This window comes from Cupressus sempervirens, chromosome 10 (genome assembly GCF_028749045.1).
Source record: "Cupressus sempervirens isolate cs-2001-9-10 chromosome 10, ASM2874904v1, whole genome shotgun sequence".
Lineage (NCBI taxonomy): Eukaryota > Viridiplantae > Streptophyta > Pinopsida > Cupressales > Cupressaceae > Cupressus > Cupressus sempervirens.
The window spans coordinates 624,073,458-624,099,170 of record NC_143127.1 but is presented as its reverse complement, the minus strand read 5'-3'; the positions used below and the strand labels follow the sequence as shown (position 1 = coordinate 624,099,170).

At 35.2% G+C, this 25,713-nt stretch overlaps 1 protein-coding gene and 1 pseudogene across 2 annotated transcripts in view; one reads left to right on the top strand and one right to left on the bottom strand.

Annotated features, from left to right (window-relative positions):
• The window catches only part of RNS2 (ribonuclease 2), a 112,586-nt gene that overhangs the window by 19,769 nt on the left and 67,104 nt on the right, over positions 1-25,713 (bottom strand). The window lies entirely within an intron of this gene.
• LOC149535387 (cytochrome c biogenesis protein CCS1, chloroplastic-like) overlaps positions 498-25,713 on the top strand; it is a 41,268-nt pseudogene continuing 16,052 nt past the window's right edge. The window contains exons 1-6 of the transcript XR_016357634.1: positions 498-784; positions 897-1,168; position 1,707; positions 2,576-2,838; positions 3,212-3,368; positions 3,672-3,755. The product of XR_016357634.1 is annotated as a cytochrome c biogenesis protein CCS1, chloroplastic-like (transcript). The remainder of the gene's footprint in view (positions 785-896; positions 1,169-1,706; positions 1,708-2,575; positions 2,839-3,211; positions 3,369-3,671; positions 3,756-25,713) is intronic.

The window sequence follows — 25,713 nt, the reverse complement described above, 5'->3', positions numbered from 1 at the left end:
GTGATGTATTTTAACCTCTATAAATGATCCCCTTCTATTATTTGAAATCATCATAATCATTTCTTTTCATCTCTTAGTTTTTGCATTCTCACTTCTTGTAACTTCTACATATTTCTACTCATAGTTGAATTCTTTGTCAGCTTGAAGCAACATGCTATTGGAACCCATTTTTGGAGACTGTGAGCTCCACTTTCTATTGGCATCTTCTTTCTGCCAATATCTTTCCTGTAGCTTTGTTTATTCTATTGTCTCATGAGTCTGTAACTATTTTAATTGGTTTGATTTATGCTCTAACTTATTTAAATGAAAGTTTATAAAACTAGAATGGGGTCATCTATTATTATAATCACAACATGCAAAATGATATTTGCTAATAAATGAGAAATCTGTAAGCAATATAAGTTCTTTTGATCATTTACATGCATATCTTGGATGAGAACATAGACTCCATCTTATAAAGTTTCATTGGATGAGAACAAGGAAGAATTAAAACTATACACACTATTCCATTCAAAAAAATCCACAAACACTTCTCTATTCACTTCAAAACTTAATAAAAACCAGTAACTGTCACTGCAATTCTAGGCACACTCTGTTGTTCCGTACTATAGCCATAGAATGGCATTTATCAACCCTTGCATTAGGGTTCCCCAGGACATTTATAGCCTTCTCCTCAGCATTCATGAAGTCTGGATCCAACATCCTAAAACTAGAAGTTGCAGAATCACTTCCCGGAGCTCATATTCAAGACCTTGGTGTTCTTCTGATGGGTTCAGGATATGAGGTAAGCTGATTGTGATTATTTGGAAGAAACGATCTCATAGCATTCATCCAATGTTTCTGCTCTTATTCCATGGATAATATGATCTTTTGTTTTCAAAATTTGAGGCTTGCAGGTCTTCTTCAGCGAATCAGGTCTATATGGATTCAAAGGGCTTGCTGGTAGGCTTGCACCTATTGGTGTACATGCAGCTCTTTTGCTCATAATGGCAGGGGCAGCTCTAAGTTCTATTGGGGGCTACCGTGGTTCAGTTACAGTTCCTCAAGGCTTGAATTTTATGATGGAGGATGGGCTTACTCCAAATGGGATTTTGTCTAAACCAATTCCCAGTTTTCAAACCAAAGTTCATGTTGAGAAGTTTTACATTGATTACCATGAGAAAGGCGAGTTATATATATATTTGGAATCGCAATCTGGAGCTTTTGTTCTCCTTCACACAACCACTCACATAAAGGAAGAAACAGTATTCTAGCCACCATCTTACAACTCTTTGTTCTTTTTTGTTCTCCTAGCTACATTTTTCAGTTTGATAATCTCAAAATAATCAAGTCTCTTTCGAAAACTCCATTTGATGCAATAGGGAAGGATGGTGGGCTTCAAGGTACAATGAAAGTTTGAAATTTTAGAGGTTTAGGCACTCTAGCCTACCCAAACCCTTAAGTGTTCCAAAAGCTTGACTTTAACAAGGCTATCCCCAAGGATCCTAAGAGATGTATTTGAGTTTTTAGTCTTCACTTTGTTTGGTTTCAATGCCTTCCAGTTTCCCAACACAATCCTATGCTCCTGCTTCACAAGGTCTTCTCAAACTGAACCCAAAAGGCCAACACTCTGCCTATTAGTCCTGCTGCATACTTTAAATGGGAATAACTCTTTTTTTTCTCAAAATAATTGACAAGATGGTGACATTTCAGGATGCCCTTTTCAGAGTTTTACAACATATTCCAAACTTTCATACAGTTGTTTTGGACCAATACCCTTGTTCTTGACTGCTGCCCTATTTCAATGCACAAAATTGGCTAATTTTTCAAGGGAACCATAAGACAGAGTCCTCCTAATGATTCCAACTCTTAGACAGTATTTAGTTATGTCTTGAAAAGATCAAATGTGAAAGGAATCGATCTCAAGGTTGCTGCAACACAAAAAAAAAAACCCAAAATAGCACTCCAAACCCTCGAAACAAAGGCTTACTCAATCACCTGATTACACACACTTCCAATCCCAATTGACAATGAATCCACCTTCACATGAACATTGTTCAATGTCTCCAATCATCAAATAGACCCCTTGTTCGGGTAGAATGTCTGCTGCACCCGAGCATGCATTTTCAATGCACTGTCATATTGTCATTAACTGTGATCAGTCCTATCTTGCCCAATCCTGCACAAACTTGGTTAGAAACCTATGATACATGTTAGTTCAAGTCACTCCATGAATATCGGGCCCCCATACTCATGGAATGATTTCCATTACTCCTAAACTTTACTACAGCAAATAAACAGTTAAGGGAAATTTACTGGTTCAGCAACTGGTGCGACAACAAGCTTATAACAGCATGAAACTCAACAACAAAACACTGCAAATGATGAAGGAAACCTTGTCAAAGCATTTAGAGAGAAAACCAGTTGACTTGAGATCCAATACTATGGAATTCGAGTTGCAGAAAATAGAAGTTTTGATATTGCTGTTCACCAGTCCATACACTTGATTTTCTCTTCTCTAACCCAGAGACTCCCATTGAGATGTTAACAGCAGGTATCTTACTGTTATTCATTTTTCTCACCCATCTTTATTTAGGTATCCCAGTTTCACACCGACCTTTCTTTACATGATACAAATGGAAAGGAAGTTCTAAGGAAGACTATCAGTGTGAATAGCCCTTTACGATTTGGGGGCATCACAATCTATCAAACAGATTGGAGTATCTCAGCTCTTCAGATACACAAGAATGGTGCAGGACCATTCAATCTTGCAATGGCTACATTACAGAGTGGAGATTAACTTTTTGGTACATTCTTGCCACTAGAAGATGATAATGGTTCTACCAATCCTAAAGGAATGTAAGTATACATGGGAAATCTTATTTCTAAAATCTTTAAATCTCTCTTTGCAAGAGCCAAAAAAAGAAATCATCTTGAAGGATATTTTTGTCATTTCCTAAATTTTGGAGCTTCTAAACCATTATATCTGATTCATTTATAGATTTCTAGAAAATATTGTGTATAAGTATTTGAATCAACGTTTCAGATCATGTTGTATGTTTATCATCAGGATACAAGAGAGCTAAGAACGCATTTGAGTGCAATCCAAAATATTGATTCAAATACTTATACACAATCTATTCCAGAAATTTGTAACTGAATCAATTATGAATTGTGGCAAACTCATATATTTAATTTATCACATTTGGTGATTATTTCTTTGACACCACAGATCAATTTTGGCTCGAGATCTGAAGTCTGTTGTGATGTATGATCAAGAAGGGAAGTTTGTGGGAGTTAGGCGGCCTCAGTCAAATCATTCAATAACCATTGATGGCATGGAAGTTGTTGTGGATGATGCAATTGGCAGCACTGGCCTAGAACTAAAGGTCCATGCTTTTCCTTCATTGTTTGTTTCTATTTGACAGTCTATCGTGTGAACCTGTAAAGAATATAATGGAGGTAACTCTATTTTGAGTGGAATTAGATTGAATAATCATGTGTACAAACTTTAACGAAAAGGAGATTGACGTTAATCACAATGAGTATGACAGACTCACTGATTATCAGTTATGACTACCCTTCCTTTTATAGTTGTTATGAAAAAAAGATGACAAAGTATAACTGAGATATGAATTCTTGTTTTAACCATATTTGCCCTACTTCCAGCTAACTGTTTTGCCTGATCTCAGTTGGATCCAGGGGTTCCTGTGGTATATGCTGTATTTGGAGCACTCATGTTCACAGCTGTTGTCAGCTTTTTTTCTCATTCACAGGTAAGCCTAGATTCAGCAAATTTCTACCTCCACAAAATTCATTTCAAGTTTTGGTTAAAGTATTTTGCAAGTTATCACCATTTGAATAATGGCACGAAAATTATGTCTAATGTGCTGATTTACAAAATAAACAATGGATGATGGAACATCTGTTGTAGTTGGAGGAAAGAGTAATAGAGATACACTAGGTTTTCAAAAAGAGATGAATCAGATATTTGATTCAGTTCCTGAAGTAGTTAGTAATAAACATATTGCAAGTCAAGAGTCTGTGAGCTAAGAAAGTGATGAGATATCCTCGCCAACGGAGAGTACACTATCAGAGCATAAATAGACAGTAATTGGATTTGCCTCAGTAGTTTATTGAAACTTCTAATTTATAGAAAAATAATCACAAGGCAAGGGGATGTACAGAACATACAAGCTCTCCTGTGTTGGTCTGAGATGCGACAAGAATGCAAACAGATTGATCCGGTGACTTGCATCCCAAATTTTGCCAGGCAAAGTAAATTTAAGTAACAAATTCAAATTCATCTTTCACAAAACCATTTCAACATTGTTTCTGCGAACATGTGTTATCAGCAAATAAAGTGGCATGAAATCAGATAGCAATTCATTCAAAGATTCCTCAACCAAGTCCATTTTTTACATAGTTGTCCAGAATTTGCTCAATGACTAGAAAATGTAATTGATTTCTCCATTTATTAAAATTTACTACTGATATAAGTCATGCCAGTGCAAATATAGGTGCTACTTGGCTATGTGGCTATGCTCAGTGTAGCAATAGATATTCTAAAAATGTTGTTTGAAATGCAGAGATTAATGTTGTGATAAATTAGATTTATGATTTTTTAGACTTTTAGCGACTATTTAACTATAAAAATGAAAAGTTTGTTAACTTCTAGCAGTAGTGCTGAACATTTTGATCCAACTCTGCATTTTATTGAAATTCCATATATGAACAAATTTATCGCGTATGATTTCAATATCAAGATTTATATTGACTTGAAGATTTGTTGCATTTCTTTCAGGGATCAAGTCTCAGTGCATATGAATTGGTCCATGATCACATACCTACAGTCCTTATAGCAGATTCTGCAGCAGCGGCATTGAAGAAGTCAGGTCGTGTAGATGCTATAATTGTAGGAGCAGATAGGATTGCAGCTATGTAGAATTACTATTATCCTGCAATTTCTTTGCTATGATATTTGAAATTGATGTTCATCAAATTAAATCTCATTAGATGATTGGCTGACAGAATTTTGCCAACAACATTTGTTCTTGTATGTTAAGGCTTGCTAAGTTGGTATTATATTTTCATAGGTGACACAGCAAATAAAATAGGGACATATAATCTGGCACTCTTAGCTTTCCACCATCATATCCCATTTTACGTAGCTGCTCCTCTGACCTCAGTGGATCTGTCAATTTCCTCTGGTGAGTATATAATAATTGAAGAGAGGTCACCAAAAGAATTAACTCATGCTCTTGGTGGCCAAGGTCAACAAGCAGCTCCATCTGGGATTTCTCTTTGGAACCCTGCTTTTGATATTAGCCCTGCAAATCCTATCTCAGCCATTATAACTGAAAAGGTGCATTGTCATATCTAGTCTTTTGTGAATAAACTGTCATTTTGAAAAAAAATACAATTTGATCTCAAACTTGGTCTTCTTCATTTCATACATTGTACAAGTGCAACCATGATATATATTTTGGCGTATAATATTTAAAATGTGTTGTGTAAAACAGGGCATCATTACAAAGAAGGATCCAACTTCTGTGTTTGATGTAAAAGAGTTCATAGAGAGCATTTCTTAAGGAGCAGACAAAGGATACATTGAACGAGTGCAACTATGATTTCCATAACAATTTAAAGAAACTGAAGTACTCTTCAGTCATTAAATTCTAAAAAAGAGCAAAATGACTGCACAAGTAAACTTCAAAAGTAGTTGTTCCAGTGCTGAAGTTCTTGTGGGATAAAATGCATAATTTTCATATAGTGATGTTCAGTTTAGGATACTTTTCTTCTTCAACTTATGTACAGTACTTTGAAAATTAACTGCCATGAATATGAAATTCCTTTGTTACTTTGATTATATAATATATCATTATTCACAGTTGAAAAAATTTCTATCAACTTTGGCAGTATCAAGAGTGCATAATGAGACATGTTACACTTCAATAGTTCTGTTTTTTCTTACATTCTTAGATGCATTCATTTCAAAGAATACATGTCCATGCTATAGTTTATGTTCTTCTTTGTTCCATGCTGTATCTAGCAATTGTTTCTTATCCAAGCCATTTAATTTGCAACCTTTTAAATCTCTGCAAAGATAAAGTTGGAGCAGGAGAATTTTTCTTCTCAAAGGTGTCCTCTGATTGTAAAGCGGACGCTTTACAATCAGAGGACACCTTTGAGAAGAAAAATTCTCCTGCTCCAACTTTATCTTTGCAGAGATTTAAAAGGTTGCAAATTAAATGGCTTGGATAAGAAACAATTGCTTGATACAACATGAAAAAATTTTGACCAAACATTGGTGAAAATTTCGACCAATTCTTGATAGTTTTCTACCAAGAATTGGTCCAAATTTTCACTAATTATAAAAAAATTTCCACCAAACATTAGTGGAAATTTCGACCAATTCTTAATAGTTTTCTACCAAGACTTGGTCAAAATTTTCACCAATTATAAAAAAAAATCAAACAAACATGGGTGGAAATTTCGACCAATTCTTGATAGTTTTCTACCAAGAATTGGTCGAAATTTCCACCAATTCTAAAAAAAATTCGACCAAACATTGGTGGAAATTTCAACCAACAATGACAAATCAGAGCTAGCAAAAATTAAAAATTTTCAACAAATGTATTGGTCAAAATTTTGACCAACATGCAGGTTGGTCAAAATTTCAATGAGAAAAATTACCACAAACTGCTTGGTTGAAATTTTGACCAACCTACGTCGAAATTTCGACCAAAATTCGTCAAAATTTGAGTTCAAATTTACTAGTCATGTAATTAGATTACAAATGCATTAGGCTTTGTAATATTGAATAAGTAAAAGGTGGTTAAGTGTCTCCCCTTTTTCCTCTACCTTTCTATCAACCCCTCGCCTATAAATAGAGGGGGGGGCTCATTGTAATTACACCTTTTCGCCAGTTTGTATATGCACTCAGACTTTGAGCTTAGATGTAGATTTGTATTGCTTTCAATAAAAGGAGGTTGTTTTGAGACTTTGTGGCAATCCAAACTGTTATGTGACGACATTTTCTTGAGTTGATTACGAGTTTCATTTCTTTGTTTAAGAGCGATTTTAATTCAATCGTGTACACTTTGAGTTATCTATTGCGTTCAAAGTTATAATTTAGTCCAAGTGTTTGAAGAATTTGTGCTTCAAAAAGAAGGATTGTTGTAGATAGTAGTGGCTAGAATTACTAAGAGCTGAAAACTTGGGCTTCAGTTATAAGTGTTTTTATCAAGTTTGAGGGTATCCGATAACAGATTTTGTGCCTTATTGGACATTCTACTTGACTCCTAAGTTTGGGTTCCTATACTTATTCCACAAAATATAAAAGTTGATTGTTGTCTTTTGAGTTGTTCTTACATCAACCCCCAAGCCACCAGTATTATTGTAGTAATAGGACCGTTTTGTTAAGTTTAGAAGTTGTAGTTGCTTGCAAATCAGTCCTAAGAAAATAGGAATTGATTAAGAGAACCACCCTTTTTGTAATTTCTGGTTAAGTTTCTATTGGAGCCACCTACGGTAAGAAGGAAGCCTCCCCAACCGATGAAAGGAGAGAGAAATCTAGACATTGCCTAAAGGCACAATTTTGTAAGTTGTGGTAAGTGTCATGCAAAAAATTCAGCCAACAGTTTTTGGTGACTCCGTTAGTGACATGATGTGCATCTAAAAGGCTCACACTTTTGTTTGAAGAATACTAGTGTTTATTAATTGTAAATAATAAACGTGATGTGCATCTAAAAGCCTCACACTTTTTGTTTGAAGAATACCAATGTTTATTAATTGTAAATGTGCCATTGAAATTTTATTTCATGTAGTTTTCAAGCTTTTACCAAGGATATGTAAATGGCTTCCCAAGGTCCTCGAAGAAATGCTTTTGGTCCATTGAATTTGACTCTACCTCTACATGCTCTTCCTAACGGCTTGTGGATGAATTTTTTCAAGTTGTTTGGTAATGAACAGCAACATCTTGATGAATATATTGTTTCTTTCTACATTACATGAGGTGTTCATGACATTGAACATGTGAGCGTCTCTATAAGGTTGTTTGTAGAAACTCTCCATGGCATGGTTGTTGATTGGTTCTACCATCTCCCACCACAAACCATAACAAACAATGCTACTCTCATAGCCAAGCTTGAAGAAAGATTCAAGCCTTCTGAAGATGCTCATGCATTGTTGACCCAACTCACCCAGTTGAAGAAGGCATCTCCCATGCCTAGGCATGAATTTGTTGCTCATTTCAACAAGTTGGCACAAAGAACTCCAGCGATACTCAACCTACAACTATAAATTTGAAGTGTTTCTTTATCAACACCCAAATTCCCGAAGTCAGTCTATGTCTTTCTTCATATTTAATAAAGATTGACATAAGAGAGATTGATTAAGAGAACTACCCTTTTTGTAATTTCTAGTTAAGTTTCTATTGGAGCCACCTAGGGTAAGAAAGGAGCCTCCCCTATTGCTAAGGATAGAGAAATCTCATGAAAAGTTGCCTAAAGTCACAATTTTGTAAGTTGTGGTTAGTGACAAAAATTTTAGCCAACATAGACCCTAAATCTTTAAGTGTATGGAGCATGTTAAGTTGCGAAGCAACACCGCGCTCCTTTTTTTAAGATAGCGACTCCTAGAGAGCTTCTAAGGTATTACAACTAGTCCATGTTGATCTTCATGTACCTATAGCTACTATGTCTATCACTAGGTCTAAGTATTTTTTACTTGTGTTGATGATTTCAGTCTTGAAATGTGGGTTGATTTCCTTCGTCAATAATCAAGGGTGTTTGTTGTTTTCCAAAAGTCCAAATCATTTGTAGAAAAGAATTCATTCAACATATTATTACTCTTACAACTAACAATAGGAGAGAGGATTGTTACTCTTCCTTCTCTCATTTATGCAATCTACGTGGCATGACGTCCCAATTAACATCCTACACCCCACAATAAAACAATGTCATTGAGTGACAAAACTACATGATTGCTGAAATGGCCCGATCTATGCTTGAACACAAGCATGTTCAAAACAATTTTTGGGTTGAAGTTGTTCACACTATCATCTATCTTCTCAATCGCACTTCTAGAGTGGTTGTCAAGAAGCGGCCTCCAAAGAGGCCTAGTTAGAACGTAGGCCTCAAATCCACTGTCTCAAATTTTTTTGGTCTACTGCAATTGTCTGGATCCATGATTCCGCATGCACCATGTTAGATGCGAAGAGCCAAAAATGCATGCTCACTAGCTATAGTAATAATTACAAATCCTACAACCTGATAGACATCAAGACTAATCCTCTCATCTTCAAATATGATGTGATCTTTGATGAGGAAAACGAGGGCCACTTTAGGTCTCTCCTCCATCACTGAACTGAGAGGATCAGTCTCTCCAAGCTTGAGACTTTTGTATCCGTCTTCCATTTGTTTCTTTTGATGGGAGAGCTTTGGCTGACAAAGCTCGAGTTGTTCCTGATCCTGCCTCTCCGCCAGTTCCTTCCCATGTAGGCTCACCCAGGCATGCAACCACACCTGATTTTTCTCGGGTTTCATCTGATCTTTTGTTTGACAATCATGATCCCATTACACCTTTTTCTAATGTTAGCACTTCTACTCTCCACCCTAAATGGGGGGCTAAGACAATTGGTGATCATGATAATGAGCTCATCGAGGGTAGAACTGCTTGGAAAAAGAAGAAACCTTCTGACTCTATAAAAAAAAATCTCATGGCTAACATTCAGAGTGTGTATGAACCTTAAACATACACAGAGGGGAAATAGATACTTGAGTGGTAGGAATCTATGCAGATTGAGCATCATAGGCTCTTGAAAAACAACACTTGAGTTTTGTCTAATCTTCCTTCAGGATTAGAACCCATTGGCTGGATATGGGTCTACAAAGTCGAATACAAAGTTGATGATACTTTAGGTAAGTACAAGGCTTGTCTTGTTTCATAAGGCTTCTCTCAGCGAGAAGGAATTAATTATGAAGAGATCTTTGCTCCCTCTGCAAAGATGAGCACCATCAGATTAGTCCTCGCCATGTCACTCAGTGTGACTGGAAGGTCCATCAAATGGACCTAAAGAGTGCTTTCTTGAATGGGGAATTACAAAAAGAAGTGTACATGATGACACCTCCTTGATTCAAGGTTGTCAATAAAGAACACCACGTACTAAATCTAGTAAAAGCACTCTGTGGCCTCAAATAGGCTCCTCAGGCATGGTACATAAAAATTGACAAGTATCTCACACATCAAGGTTTCCAAAGGAGTCCTTCTAACTCAATTCTATATGTCAAGACTACTAGCAATGATATCATCATTTTGGTTATATATGTTGATGATTTGATTATTACAGGAAGTTTTGAATCGTTGATTTAGGGAATCAAACACAATCTCTATCAAATTTTTGAAATGACCAACCATGGACTTCTCCACTACTATCAAGGTTTGGTAGCAGTCACATGGCATCTTCATCTCTCAGTCTAAGAATGTGTGGGCTCTACTAGACAAATTCAAAATGCGGGCATCTAAACTTGTATCTTCACCTATGGAACTTGATATTAAAACCCGCGAGCTTTGAAGTTCTTATACGGCGAGGAGATATTGGAGGAAGAAATTATTGCTGATTTGTAGGCTATTTCTTGTATCATGGAATCTTATTTTGAAGAATTTGGAATGGAGGTCTCAGCATTGATATCTTTGATTCAGCTTGGATCTTTGTGGTGCACTTTTTGTATTTGGGCATTTTATTTGAATATTGGCATCTATCCACTATTCCTCAATTTATTTATTTTAAAGAGGCTGCAAGTATGTAATTGGCATAGATTAATTTTCCAAAACTTGTGACATGGAAAGGATTTTGGGTTCCAGCTTTTGCTAGGATGGTCATTTTTGGTTCATATAAAAATTGATCACTACCCTTTCTTTTGAAAGTCGTGCGACTTTTCTATAACATTTGTTTATATGTATGGGCAGGGATTGGAGGTTTTCTTTCTGGTTTTTGTCCTCCATGAGCCCTTGAACCAGTTATTAATAATATATAGTTTAGTGGCTAAGTCCACTTTTGCCCAAAAAAAAATTAGAAATTTCAAATTTGTGTAATTTAAACAAATGTTTATTAAAATGGATTTTTTTAAGAAAGTGCATAGATTTGTCTATAAAAGAACTTATTTAAGAAATTATGCATTTATTTAAGAACTAGCACATATATATATTTATTATTCAAAGAGCTCATGTTGGGTTTATTATAGTCCCTTCGTCCTGATTTTGCTCGTCCTCGAGCAATTTAAGACCCTCTTCTCTTTCCCCAATGGCATCCTCATTGAATAGACCTCTCCACTTGATTAAAAATTCTCTCACAATTCTATTCCTCAGTGTCTTTTCTCTAGTATCAAGGATTACTTCTAGCTCCAAGATGAGTTGTCCTTCATCATCGAGGGGGGGGGGGGGGGGGGGGGGGTAGGTCTACACATGGTACTACCTGCTGGCCTAAAACTTTTTTGAGTCTTGATACATGGAATACATTGTGAATCCAACTATTGTCGTGAAGTTCTAATTAATAAGCTACTTGTAACTTCACCAACCCTTTTTACTACCTCATATGGTCCATAAAATTCGGGTTTGAGTTTCTCTGTCCCATTCTTCTTAATGGATGATTTTTTATACAGTTGTAGTCGTAAGAACACAAGGTAAATGATATTTCCACGCTCTTCTTGTCTGCAAAAAGGTTTTGTTGATTTTGTGCATTATGCAAGTTTTCTTTTAATAATTTCATAATGTCGATGTTTCTTTGGATAAATTCTTGTGCACCAAATACCCTACTTTCAGAAATGATTAGTCTCCTGAACGTAGTAGCTTCATACCCATATAATGCTTTGAATGGGCTCATCTCTATGGACATATGATGTGTGGTATTATAACAATATTCCCCTAGGTGTAGCCACTTTATCCTTGTTGCCTATTGTCTCGTGACATAATTTCTTAGATACCCTTCTATCCATTTATTTACAATCTCGGTTTGTCCATCATTTTGAGGGTGATAATTGGCTCTAGGAGTGAGTGAAGTTCATGTTAATCTAGATAGCTCTTGCCAAAATTTGCTAAGGAATTTACTATCACTTAATAATATTTTGTGGTAATCCATGGAGATGGAAAATTTCTTCCAAAAATATTTTTGTTTAGGGTGCTTTATATTCTGTAGATCTTGGAAAGAAATGGGCAAGCTTTGTGAGTCTATCCACTACTTCATAGATACTATCTCTCCCTTGGACTTTAGGCAATCCTATTATAAAACCCATGGATATGCTTTCCCATTTTTGGTCTGGAATAGGCAATGGTTGTAATAGTCCTACGGGATGTAACTATTCGATCTTCTTCTGTTGACAGATCATACACTCTTGTCCATATTTTCATATGTCCCTTTTAAGCCCTTTCCATGAGTATTTCTCTCTTATGTGTTTATATGTTTTGTAATACCCTGGATGTCCCGCTAACGGGTTATCATGGTATTCCTTCGCAATGATCTCCTTCATTTTGGATTTTGGAGTCAAGTAGATCCTTCATTTCTAGAATATGATGTCATTTGAAACTCTAAAGTCTTTGTTAGGTATCTTTCCTTCCAACACTTAGGTTACAAATTGATCTTTAGCACAATTATCTATTATCTCATATATTTCCAATCTCTGAAGATACAAGAAATAGTGTTGATGTGGGGTCTTCTTGATAAGGTATCTGCTACTTCATTATTGACACCTTTCACATATTCTATGTCAAACTCACAAGCTTGGATTTTTCTCACCCACTTTGGTTGTCTCTAATTTAGATCCTTCTAATTTAAGAAAAAGCGTAGACTATTATGATTTGTTTTAACTATTAACTTCCCAAAAACTAGATATTGACAAAATTTCACCAGGGCATGCATTATCACCAACATTTCTTTGTCATAAATAGGATGTTTCTTTTTCATTAGCACAGCTTGTATTCCTTCTCCTGAGGCATCACATTGTAATTTGAAAAGTATAGAGAAATCCAGTATGGCTAATACTGGACATGAACTCATTATTTCTTTTAGTTGCTCGAAGGCTGCTTGTGCTTTATCACTCCAAGTGAATGCTCCCTTCTTGGTTAGGTTTGTAAGAGGGGTTGCAATCTTTGAGAAACCTTTAACAAATATTCATTAGTAACTGCATAATCCCACAAAACCCCTGAGTTGGGTAAGGGTTCTTGGTTTTGGTCATTTTTTAATAGCTTTGGTTTTTCCCTTGTCGAAACTCACCCCTTCTTTGTTGATTTTATGCCCAATGTAAAGTATTTTCTGAAGCGCAAATTCACACTTCGAAAAATTAGCATATAGTGACTCACTTTCTAAAATACTCAAAACTTCCTGAACATGCCTTAGGTGCTCCTCCCATGTTTTTCTATAAAATAAGGATGTCATCAAAGAATATGAGGAGAAATTTTCGTAACTGTTGTCTAAAGGTATGATTCATTCAAGATTAAAAAGTTGGTGCATTTATGAGTCCGAAGAGAAGCACTAAGAGTTCAAAGTGTCCATAATGACATTTGAAAGTTGTCATTGGCACATCCTCTTCTCTCCTTATGATTTGATGAAATCCTAATCTTAGATCAATTTTAGAGAAATAGCATGCACCATGTAATTCATCCGTAAACTCGTTAATTCTAGGGATTGGATATCTATTCTTTATAGTTTTTATATTTAGTGCCCTGTAATCAATGCACATTCTCATGTTTCCAACTTTTTTCTTAACTAGTACCATTGATGTTAGAATTAGTAATCTTTTGTTGGTTGTATTTATTAAATGGGATAAACCAAGGTATCCCTTATGTATTTTGTCCTCTTGTCCATGCATGAGGACAAGTCATTTTTTGTAATTCTTTTATTAAGGAAAATAGTTTATTCCTCCTTGAGACGATTATGACACTTGTTATGCACACACATATGAATGTGGCAATTATTCACATGCGAGTTACTAGATAACTCCTCTCTCATCTCTCTATAAGAGATGCTCCTCTCTCATTCTTTACACTACACACTTACTATGTAGTTTTTGTAATGAGCCTATGGCTCCATCTCTCTTTTTCTCTCTCTTTCATTCTTTAGACTTTTGCCACATTCATATAATTCACATAATTCACAAGGGGTTTTCTTTGCTTTCCCCTTACAAAATCTCTCCTTTGTTTCTTCCTATTGGTGTATGCTCTTGGAACTTGATTATTTCATGGTAACATCTCTTCTCACTTAACTCACTTGGATTGATTTAGTTTCCTTTCTCTTATTTACTTTTCTCACGTGGTAGCAAAGATAAGGTACTAATCCTTGTTTTGAGTTCTTGTGTTGAAGGCTGCCAGTCATTGGAGCTCACCTTATTTGGAGACTTTTTTGAGAGAGGAGTTTTTTGTAGTTTCTAGCTCATTTTTACACTTTGTGTGTATAGGTTTATATTATTGTTTTTTTTTTTCATTTAACCCCCTACGGAAGGCTTTCCGCCAAAGGGTTATTTTCTTGCAAAAAAAAGTTAAAACATTTCCTCTTGTTTTGAAAGGCTTGCCACAAAAACAAGAGGAACTTATTACAGGATGAATATCTCTTCTGGGGGTTTACCAAAAATAATCCATTCTCGCAGGTCTCATTAAAAATCTTTTCAAAATATTGTTCTATTAATCTATCGTTGCTCTCGCAGAAAGTTTTCATTATCTAATCATTATTCAGTTGCACATTTTAATTTTCTATCATCTATTTTTATTTCAGATTAAGAAAATCTGAACTCAAATGCATATCTCTATATCTTTATATAATCTTAAATCAAATATTTTTATTTTGGTCATTTTTATATATATTTGTTAAATATAAATCTCTGTATGTTGGAAGCTTTATCTACTTCACTTTTCATTTAGCTTTTTTGTCTTTTGGCCTTATCATGCATGTCTTCCGATCGCCCCCTGCATGTACTGAGTATTGTCTTTTGGGCGCATATTGTTCATTTGTAGTTGCTTTGTATCTTGGTGCTTTCCCTATTTGTTTTTACTCGTGCACATGGTTTTTTTTTTCTTGTTTTTTTTCCCCTCAAACATTTTTTCTTGGAACTATCCCTCCCACCCTTGTTGTTCTCTCATACAAATAGTATTTGCTAATCGCTTTATCCAAGATGGCACTGTTTACAAACCTTGGTTTTATTGAAATGAAATACTCCCCATCTCAATGCAGGAATCCAGACTCACAGATTGAGCTGCCTATAATCCATATCTCGCAGCATGCATGCACCATCAATCTATTAGTCTCTTTCTTTAATTACAAGTCATTCATTTGTCATCTTAATTATAATCACAGTATGCAGAATAAAAAGCTTGCAGCCATTCCTGCAGCGACCATTTTTCCATATAATATAATATGCACCAAACAACTCAGGCAACACTTCTTCTAACTCGTCATACATTTGTAACTATGAATTAATTTTATTTTTATAATACTCTCAGAACTTTTTGAATTATACTATCCACATTTCGATATGTGCTATCCATGTCAGACAGAAATTCTATTTTATGTTCTGCAAATACTAAGAAATGGCTTTTCCAGTCTTGATCACAGCAAGATGAACTAGTATTAAGGATGAAGAAATCATAATTCCTTCAAACTGTACTTTCAAAGCTGCCACAAGCCACACATACCTCTTCCCTTTCCTCTTTGATTGAAAAATTAGAATCGAAGTCATCAAGGTCATTAAGACTCTACTTTGGACCAGCTTCAAGCACATAAAAACCTGATTTATGTTCAATTGGATGATTTCCTCCAGTGTCGTTATTAATGCATGACTTGTTAGATGAGGCAAGAGTAGTGTTGTGTAGTTTAGTTTACACACCATTGCTCCATTGCAAATGGGGATCCCTCTTTTAGTTTCTGCAGTAGGCTGAGTGGTCTTACGGGGTCTCATAGAAACATTTCTTCATGTCCTAGGCCTTTTAGTCAAGTAAGTTTTGAGGTAGATGAGTAAGGTAGAACTCAATATAAGATTCAGTTTGATATTAAAACTCCTTCAATAATACTTTGGCAATCTTTGCATTACAATCGTTAATTAATACCAACGTGAACACAGACCATTAAAATAAAGATAGGGCCAGATAAAAAAATATTGGTTGAATATTTGGGCCTTTGCCTCCGCACGCATTTGAGATATTTGAGCTGGAAATAAAAATATCAAATATGTTTGAGCATTGGGTCATTTAGAATAATATTGGCCCACAAGGAAATGCTAAAGCCACTTTCTCTATGCAATCAGGGCATCCATTCTTTTTGAGCTAATAAATATTAGAACCCTGGGATGTTTTGGCTGGTTTATTCCAGAATTAACTAGTTTTGAGTTTAAACATTAAAACTCAAATAATCTAACAATTTTATTTCTATTCCATTGGAGACTCAACTTAATACTTATTTGCAAAGCAATTCTAAAATATTTGTTACTGAAGAAACCTGACAGGCTAGCACAAAAACCAGCTCTGATACCACTGTAATATCCCCAACTGGGTATTTACCCAAATTCCTAAATTGTAATGCAACAATTTTAAAACAATATTTGCATGCAACAAAATTCCAATTATCTAGCAAAATACCAGAAGAATATTAAGATAAAAACAACCTCACTAATCTTATTGTTTTCAATATTCAGCAGTATAATAACAATATCCAACCATAAATAGAGAAACAACAACCAGATTGGATAATAATAAATGAACTTGGAACACTCATGTTAACTCCATTGCAAATCCACTTAAAGAGATGAATTGGGCTTCCATCCAGTCCACTGAGAAATCCTGAAGGTTCCCATCCTCAGGTTTCCCAATAGAAAGCTGAAAGCTTCCCAAATCTCTCCAAGAGAAATCAATAATCAATACATAATCCACACATACTGAAATGAGCTCTTCTTCATTATTTTTAAGGAGCTGCACAATGACCCCTTTAGCTTCCCATTTCTGTCTTTCCGTCTTCTTCCCCTTTTGTCACTTTATGGAACCTCCTTTTGGTATTTAAAAGAACTTTTTATTAATTTGCATTAGCTCCCAAATACTCATTTTTAATATTTTGTAAACTTAGGATTAAAATTTCTAGTGTTCCAAAAAGGGGACATTATGGTCCTCCCTCCTTGAGATTGGTTGTCCTCAAGCAATCATAAATCTTTGACCAATACCAAGGTCTCATATTAATCTGCAAGTTTCTCTAACTCATTCTAGAATATCTGAAATCAAGATATGCCAATATTGTGTAGCCAAATGTTCGGATACAACTCACGGATCAATAAGATCCCTAGATCCCAAGTCAATCTGAAAAATATTGTTTCACCCATCTGTGGCATCACTCTGAAGATAAAACACTATGCCTCGAGTTGTGAACCCGCTCATCCTTATCAATAGAAAATATGGCACCAAGCCTGCCAACAAATGGATCCCAAACTAATCTATACATTCAATCATGGGAGTAGAAATAGATGTCCATCATTCTACCATCTTCTTGTAACAGCCATGTGAATAAGTAGTCCACCTAACAGATGTCTAAAACACATCCAATATGCACGAAGAGCAACCCAATGGGCCACTAAATGTCTCTTTTATAAGCTATGATAGCATTAAGAATGATGTTGAAGGTGTCACTGTTCCCATATATAGGAAGAAATCCATCTCATGTGCAATATCAAACACATAGTCATGTCTCTGCAAATGCCCATGCAACTCAATAACTCTTGTAGGCCAATCCAAATCCGAAAACACTGGAAGACTAAGCAGGGAAGCCACTAATAACTGAAGTATGGATGAGAAAAAATCACCAACCAACAAATTAACAATCACCATATCACAAAAGCTATGTGAGAAATCTCTAGATGAATTGTACAAGCCTTCATTACGCATTAAGGATAATTTTCGAATTTTTGATTCACTACAAGTGTCATCAATCTAACCATCTCCACCAAGGAAATGATCATCACCACTTGAAATTTCAGAACTAGTATTACTTGGTTTATCCTCGTCCTCATGTGGAAAAATTGTTACCTCATGATTTAGCAAAGGCATATACCTATTGCTATAAAAACCAAAATTCATGTGGTTTCCTTTAGTCATATCTTCATCCCTCACAATCACAACTTCTTCTAACCTTGGAAGACCTAAGATCATCTTAGTCTCTTAGCTGAAACTACTTTGAAATCTGTTATGGCGACTATCTCATTGATGCAAATTGGAGCATCATACATACATTGTTCATCAAAATTCCTAAGTCTAACTCCTTGCTAGTTCCTTTGATCTTCATTAGCATAATGTGTCTCATTTGAATAGGGAAAGGTGTAAATGCTATGTTCACTTTCATTTTCACAAATGGTGTCGATTCCTTCAACAATTTGTCTAATCTCCTTGGTTTTGAATTAAGACCATCTTCATTGTGAGTGGCGGCCATAGAAAACTGATTTTCAGCTTTGAACAATGAGTAATGTTTCATACTCAGTTGAAGATAAAGCTCATCTACCTCCTCTTTATCATTTGCAAACTTGATTGCAATATCCTTATCTTTGAGCAATTTCAAATAATCTGATTTCGTCTTTTCCAATGCCCGTTTAATTTGTGAAGGTATGCACTATTAATTCCACTCACTATTCCCTTGTCTCTTTCCTCAATTTGAATTTTCCAAATAGTTTATTCAATGGTTTTATGTATATTATCAAAATGCGCTAAGGCTGCAACAACCATATCATCCAAGACCTTTAGCTTATCTCCCAAAGTACATGCTCCAAATTCCTCATTCAAAAGTAAAATTTCTGATTGATCATTCAAATCACCCCATTTAGTGTCATCATCATGGCCAAGCTCAAGTAAACAAGTTTGGACAATCCTTTGGTTGGAAGAAATTTCATTATCAGCTGCACTGTTTTCAGATTTATTAAAAGAATTTTCCTCTATCCCAAAACAGATAGCCTCACCTGCTATTATGCCATCACTTTCGAATGATTCATCATCATGAGAAGATTCATTTCCTTGCTGAAGAACAGCTTGAAAATAAACATCCTTATCAAAAAGCATGTCAATAACAACTTCCACATAACCAAATAAGAGGCTTGTATATCTCTTACCATTAACTGCAGCCGATTCCATCTCCTTGCAAGCTTTGGTGTTACTTTGTTGGAGCCACACTGTTGGTTTCTTATCTTCTACAATGTTGGGCTGAATTTCTTTGGTTGTCCCTTCTTCCTTGTTGTCCCCACAGTTGTGCTCAAGTGTCCACATATGCTGGCATGTGAAACAAATCTTCTCTCTTCTGATTCGGTTCTTGTTCATTGCTGGAGATCCTACAACCTGTATACCTATTGACATTAGTTCATTCTCCTTGAACCTTTCAATCTTGTGCTCAATTAATTCCCTTGAAAAGTCATAAGCGTAGGCCAAATTTTATGCTCCCTTCTCCAAATTGCCAACAGAGCTGATTGTAATTCCTTACATACATCATTGTCCTCATCTAAGATTAATGACATGATAGCTTGCGTACAAGCCCTCACAATGGTGGATGATGCTTCCTATATTCCCTAAAGACACATTGAAACATTTGTAGAATCATTCTTTTACAACCAAGATCCAACAAGATGATAAAAACATTGGCTTATGCCATAAGTTCCAAGTTCTTGGCCTGCTTACCAAAGGTAGGGCTTTTGACATCAAGAAATCCACATAAGCTGTCCACAATTAGGTTTAGAACCTTCTTCAAGATGCTATTATTATAAGGTGTAATAGGATCTGCTATCTAATGATTTCACTGAGACAAGAACCAACCATTAGTCTCACACGTTCAAATAGATGCTCCATTAACTTGTGCTGCACTATTAAAGCAACCATTAAAGGTTGCAAAGCCCAATTTAATAACCTCAAATCAGACTGGTCCACTTTGGATAAATATGAATCCAATTCTTCCACCCTTACAAGAACACCATCTATAATTTTCACAGACTCCAATTGCAATCCAATGATATATAGCTCATTCCCTATTTCTTCTTCTTTCTGTATGTCCCATAGTTGATTACTATTGAACGTATCATTAAATTCCCTTGCAAAATAACTGTTTTTCAGATTTTCCATTGTAATACCCTCAAATGGATATTGGCTAATTTTCACCTTTCCACTCAGGTATTTCATCAAATAGTTTGTGTGCAATCTGGGACTTGGTTATAGTCTAATTATATAAACTGGAATGTGATGATACTGTTGTTTGCTAAGTACTTTGGTTCAAGAAACAAAGTAAATGACACATAGTAATATTTGCATAGATATAGAGATGACATTCAATACAGTCTTACAGTATTTCATTTAATGGTAACAACATTAGTATATTTTCAGATTTTAACTGTCATAATAGTGCCTTTCAAATGAACACTAATACTCATTTCTTAAATTCTTACATACCAAACAGTGGCTTCTTGTTAAATGCTAGGACAGCTTCAAAATTCTTTTGACAACATGTGTTGAGTATTCCAAGCCTTTTTGCAGCTGTTCCAATGATTGTCTGGGATTTATGTTTCACATCATTGAACTGGTATGGTAATTTAAGAAGTAATGTGTTAGCTGTAAATGACTCTCAACAACCTACAAATCCAAAATTACCTTGTGTTTGATGATGACCTTTAAAAACAACTCCCAGTGACAAACTTATGGTTTGAATGATACTGTCACAGCACTTCTAACCCCTGTATGGTCCCTCGGTGGCAGCTCCAACTTGCACAGTATTTATGGTAATGCAGCAACATGCAGTCATAATTTCAAGAATTCGATCAGCTCATCAAAAGCTATCAAAACTGAGTCCTTTTGGTAATGATAACTGGTAGGTACTGTGTTTTGTGTTGGTAAATATACATGGCTAGCACTTTTTCCTCGGAGTCAGTTACATAGAACCTCCATGCTTGGATGTGCCCTTCCTGAATTAATAGAATATGTTTGCTATTGGTGAAACTACAAACTGAAGCACTCTCAGCAACTTTTGAGCACCAATATAACAGCACTTTCCCATGGCTGAACTCCCGAATGAGCCCTTAAAATATATTAGAAGAATGTTGCAGCTATTAATATTTTGCAGTTTCAGCTAATGATAGATCTCAGCAGACATATATTTTCCAAGAACTATATGATTACAACCAAATATCAAGGTTGCACGGGCACGAGGGTACTTGGGTACTTAGAGTCTTGGTACCGCTATTTTTTTAAATTGGGGACAGGGATTCTTGGGTATGTCAAATTTAATTTTTAATATAATTTTATATTCATAGAAAATTTGAAAATATGAGTCATGACAATGGTTTTGAAAAACAAGAACAGTGAAAGTTTGCAGATGTAATGTATTGTTTTCAGTTTCAATATGTTTGTCATAATAATATATGCTAAATGTTTAGATGCATAACAGAGAATGTGTCATGTCCCCAAATTTTAAAGAAATAGTTTAATTAAATTAATTAAATAATTGGTCCCAGAATTTAACTAATTTAATAAAAGGACCTTCGATTAATTATTTTAATTAATAAATATGGGGCTTAAATTAATAAAGTAATAAATTATTATTAGTGTCGGCCTATTGGAAATCTCTAGATCCTTCTTGCAGTCCTTTATAAGAAGATGGTTGGATTTGTAAATGATCATAGATCAGGTTTGATTTGTTTTTGTATTTCTAGAGGCTGAAGACTGAGGAACTTGTGCACAGTTTCGGAGGTGGAAGACCCTCCCTAATCTGCCTATTGTAGTTTCAATGGTTTAGCGCCACCCTATTCTACTGTCGGAAATATCATACGAATACTTCACTTGTGCATGAAATTTGTCAATCATCATCATTTGGCGACCGCTCTGTATTTGCTCAGATCTTGTCTAATGCCTATGTAACTTTGGAGTATTATTGGATCTGAGAATATTATTTGTGGCAACCCACCATTTATGCAATTTGGAATACCATTGTCTATGTGTGTGCGGATTCACTTATCTAGGATCTGCATCTTTCTATTGAGGTAGATGATGTTCTACTTACTAAGGTGACGATCCAATAGTGTTATTCAGCTATATTAATAATGGTTTTGAGGAGATTGATCCTTTTCAAGCATCATTAGCTAGACCGTATGCATAACATCCAGTACTGTAAAACACCCTTTCTATGTGTCTCATACCGTTGACATTTTTTGTCACCCTTTAGCCCATTACAGATAACCAATCAGAGACACCTTTCATAAGCTAAGTTCTATTTGTTGTCGGCACAAGAAGTGTAATGTGTTTTCTTCTCAGGAAGTCGAAAACATTGTGTGTTTTCGTCATAGTTGTAAGGCATTCCAATAACTTGATCAAAGATTAGGGAGACTCGTTATCAATCTTGGGGATAGTCTTTTCTTTGACAAGCATTTCAATGGGTTTCTTCTTACCGATAACTTCATCAAGCATCGGTGAGGGTAATTTTTTGTTTGGCCACTAGTGTATATTATGCCGATAGCTCGTCTTCTCAAGCGTTCAAAAACATTGTGTTCTGTCATCGAATAAAATAGCTTATCGAAGGAAGATGTTTGGCCCATCCAAGAGACAGTGTTACTCGATAACTCCTATGGAGTAATATTTTATTTCTTCTTCGACATATGCTCTTGACAGAAACATTGTGTGTTTTTGACATAGTGAGTCACAGTCATTATTAAAGATTTAAATGTCGATCTTCTTTATTTTGAGATCGACGGCTCATGTGATCCCATGCTAAAAGATGCTCAATGTTTATTCATCGCAGAATTACACAATGCTGCCACGTGTTCTCGACCGAGGAAAAGAAAGGTTCGAGGAGCCAAAAAGGTTGTATGTTTTCAGCCATTTTGGCAAAAATGTTGTGTTTTTGTGCCTATGTTAACTTTTACTATTGACTAGATACGATCTGAGAGTAGAATATTTATTGTCGAGCTGCATTTTTTGGGTTCTACATGCAACACAAACAATTTTCCTTCTTATGTTGCCACTTGCAAAGGGTATGGGCAGGACTATCTTGACTACAAGGGCATTTATGTCATGACCCCATATGAATATATGACCAATATAATATATATATACTTCTAACAAATAGAAAATATATCATTAATCAATAATATGATATTATAATTGTTGTTAGATTAAAGATTAATAATCAAATAAATAAAGTTAAATTATACTAGTAGCAATTATATTCAATAATATATCAAAATACTAATTATATTCATCTAAATTATAATTGCATTATGGTATACTTATAATAATAAACATCTAAACTATTATTATTATTATTAATGTAAACCAATCTAAAACTACCAGTCATTAAAATAAATAATTCTTATTAGAGCGGTCTGGGGATGTGACTTTCCCATTGGGCTACATCACCTATTTAATGGATAAGACCCATGTCACATAAAAAGAGGGAAAAATAAATTTAAAAATGCAAGGAAAACAGCAATATATATAAGAGAGGAGGAATAGGTATGCAACGCCATGATAAAGGTGTTGGACTCTAAATAAAAAATTCAGCAAATGAAGTAAATAACTTTAGTGGTCAAACATTACAAGATCAATATTACACGTAGCAAAAATAAGGAGCAATTAAAGTGAGAAGGTGGGGTGAGACATTAAATAATAATAAACAAGGAATCTAAGGGAGCGCCCATAAATAATAAACAAAGAATGTAAGGGAGCAGCCTGTAAAGTAAGAACGAAAATAATGGGCCCCCATTTCTATGTATTGTATGTATGAAATAGAAGAGGAGAATTAAGGTAGTCAGTAAGGGTCTACTTGGCTGTGGGAATAGAAATGTGGGAATTAGAATAGTTATTCTAGAATAAAAAATGGGGATACATAATCATATTCTTGTTTGGTTCAATTAGAATCTGATGGGGAATTCACAGACCCAAAAATTTATGTTTTTTAAAATAAATAAAACTGGAATAGGAATACATATTCCAATTCCACCTATTTAGGTGGAATTGCAAGTGCTCATTGGTTGGCCAAAATTGGAAGATGTAATCCTATTTGCAATTCTAATTTGGTGCACCCAAATAGAGAATTCAAAATTTTAAGAATTTACATATGCCTATTCCACTCATATTCTCGTTGCTAAATTGACCCTAAAGGAATAAGTAAGGGATACAAGGTATAAAACAAAATACCAATAAGGCTAATGATTAGAGGGAATAAGGGCAGCTGAAAATAAATAAATAAATATAGATAAAATGAAAGGTAGTTAAATAAGTATAAGGGGTTTCCTATCATTCTATTTATGGGTGTTTTAGAGATTTGATAGTAATGGAGATTATTAAGGAAAAAATAGCATCATGCATATATGTTGAAGTAACTTAAGGAGATTGGATTTTTAATAGGGAAAAGATTTAAAAAGTCACCCAGTATATTACGAGCACTAAGTTGGGAAATTAGAAGTGATTTAAGGGTGAATCTTATGTATGTTCATTATAAATGGGCAATGTTAGGAAAAAATTAATACGAACCCTATGAGGGGTCATTACAATTTATTGGCCCGTTTCCTATCATTTCATGGATCGGATATGCATAGAAATCAGATTTGATCTGATTTATTCTACTTGAATTGTCTCTTCCTTCTACAAGTGCCTTCATTTCTAGTTGTTTCCTGTCATTTTATGAATCAAGTGTATACAGGGAATCAAATTTTATCTAATATTTATGATTGCAAGTTTGTAACTTAACTCCATTGTGGTTCGATCTCAATTGATGTAATATGAGTTATGCCTAATCTTTTTAAAAGGCAGTCTTGTACATATTTTGTAGGTTCTTCTTTTGGAGTTCTTCTCTAGTTCATGACAGCAACATTATGCTTTGTATATGTAACTTCCTTATGCCTTGCAGTAATAGAATTCTCTTTTTTTTAACCTATTCTCATCATTTTGGTATCTTGTGCATATTATTTACCTTATGCCAAATGTTTCTTTCTTATTTTTTGAAGTTTGTATGTTGTATCTACTTTTCTTATGAATGCTATAAGTAAATCATCTTCCTTGTAGCATCTCATTTGTTTTGTTCTGCATATGAGTCTTTAGGAAATGGAATGGATTTGAGATTTGTGTGTGTTTTAGGATTTTTAGTAATATATAGTGCAGCCCTAGACAAAGAGAGTAACCGAATTTCAATCCGGTGCATCACCCCCATTCCCTTTCAGTATTTTAATTTCATGCGCTCCTCCCTTTTCCCTCAAAAGTTGTAGTTAGGTGCATCCTGTTTGTAAGGAAGTCGGCCTTCTTTGGAGATTTAGCCTCAAAGCACAAGTCCCACACATTGAGGTTGTTTCCATGTTACACAAGGTTGCTTGAGGGTCATACCTCGAGCATGGGTGCAAACTTTTGTGTCAACAGTTACTACCCTATGTCCCTTCCATGATCGACAATCTGCAATCACCGTACGATGACATCAACTCCAATACCGTACGGTTTAGGCCTCACCACTCGTCATAAGCCATATCTCCATTGTCGTAGAGTCTACACACATACCCAACCTACCATCTCGTTGTACGTCCTCCATCTTGTCATACACCCTCCATCCAATCATATGCCTTGTACTGTACGACCTTCCCTCACCGTCGGACTCTACCTATCACCATATGGGTTAGACCTACGTACCACTACCTCATCTTTCCTGTAGAAGTGTGAAATCAAAATCCTCTAACGTTGGTTTACCATTACATGCAAAATCCTAAA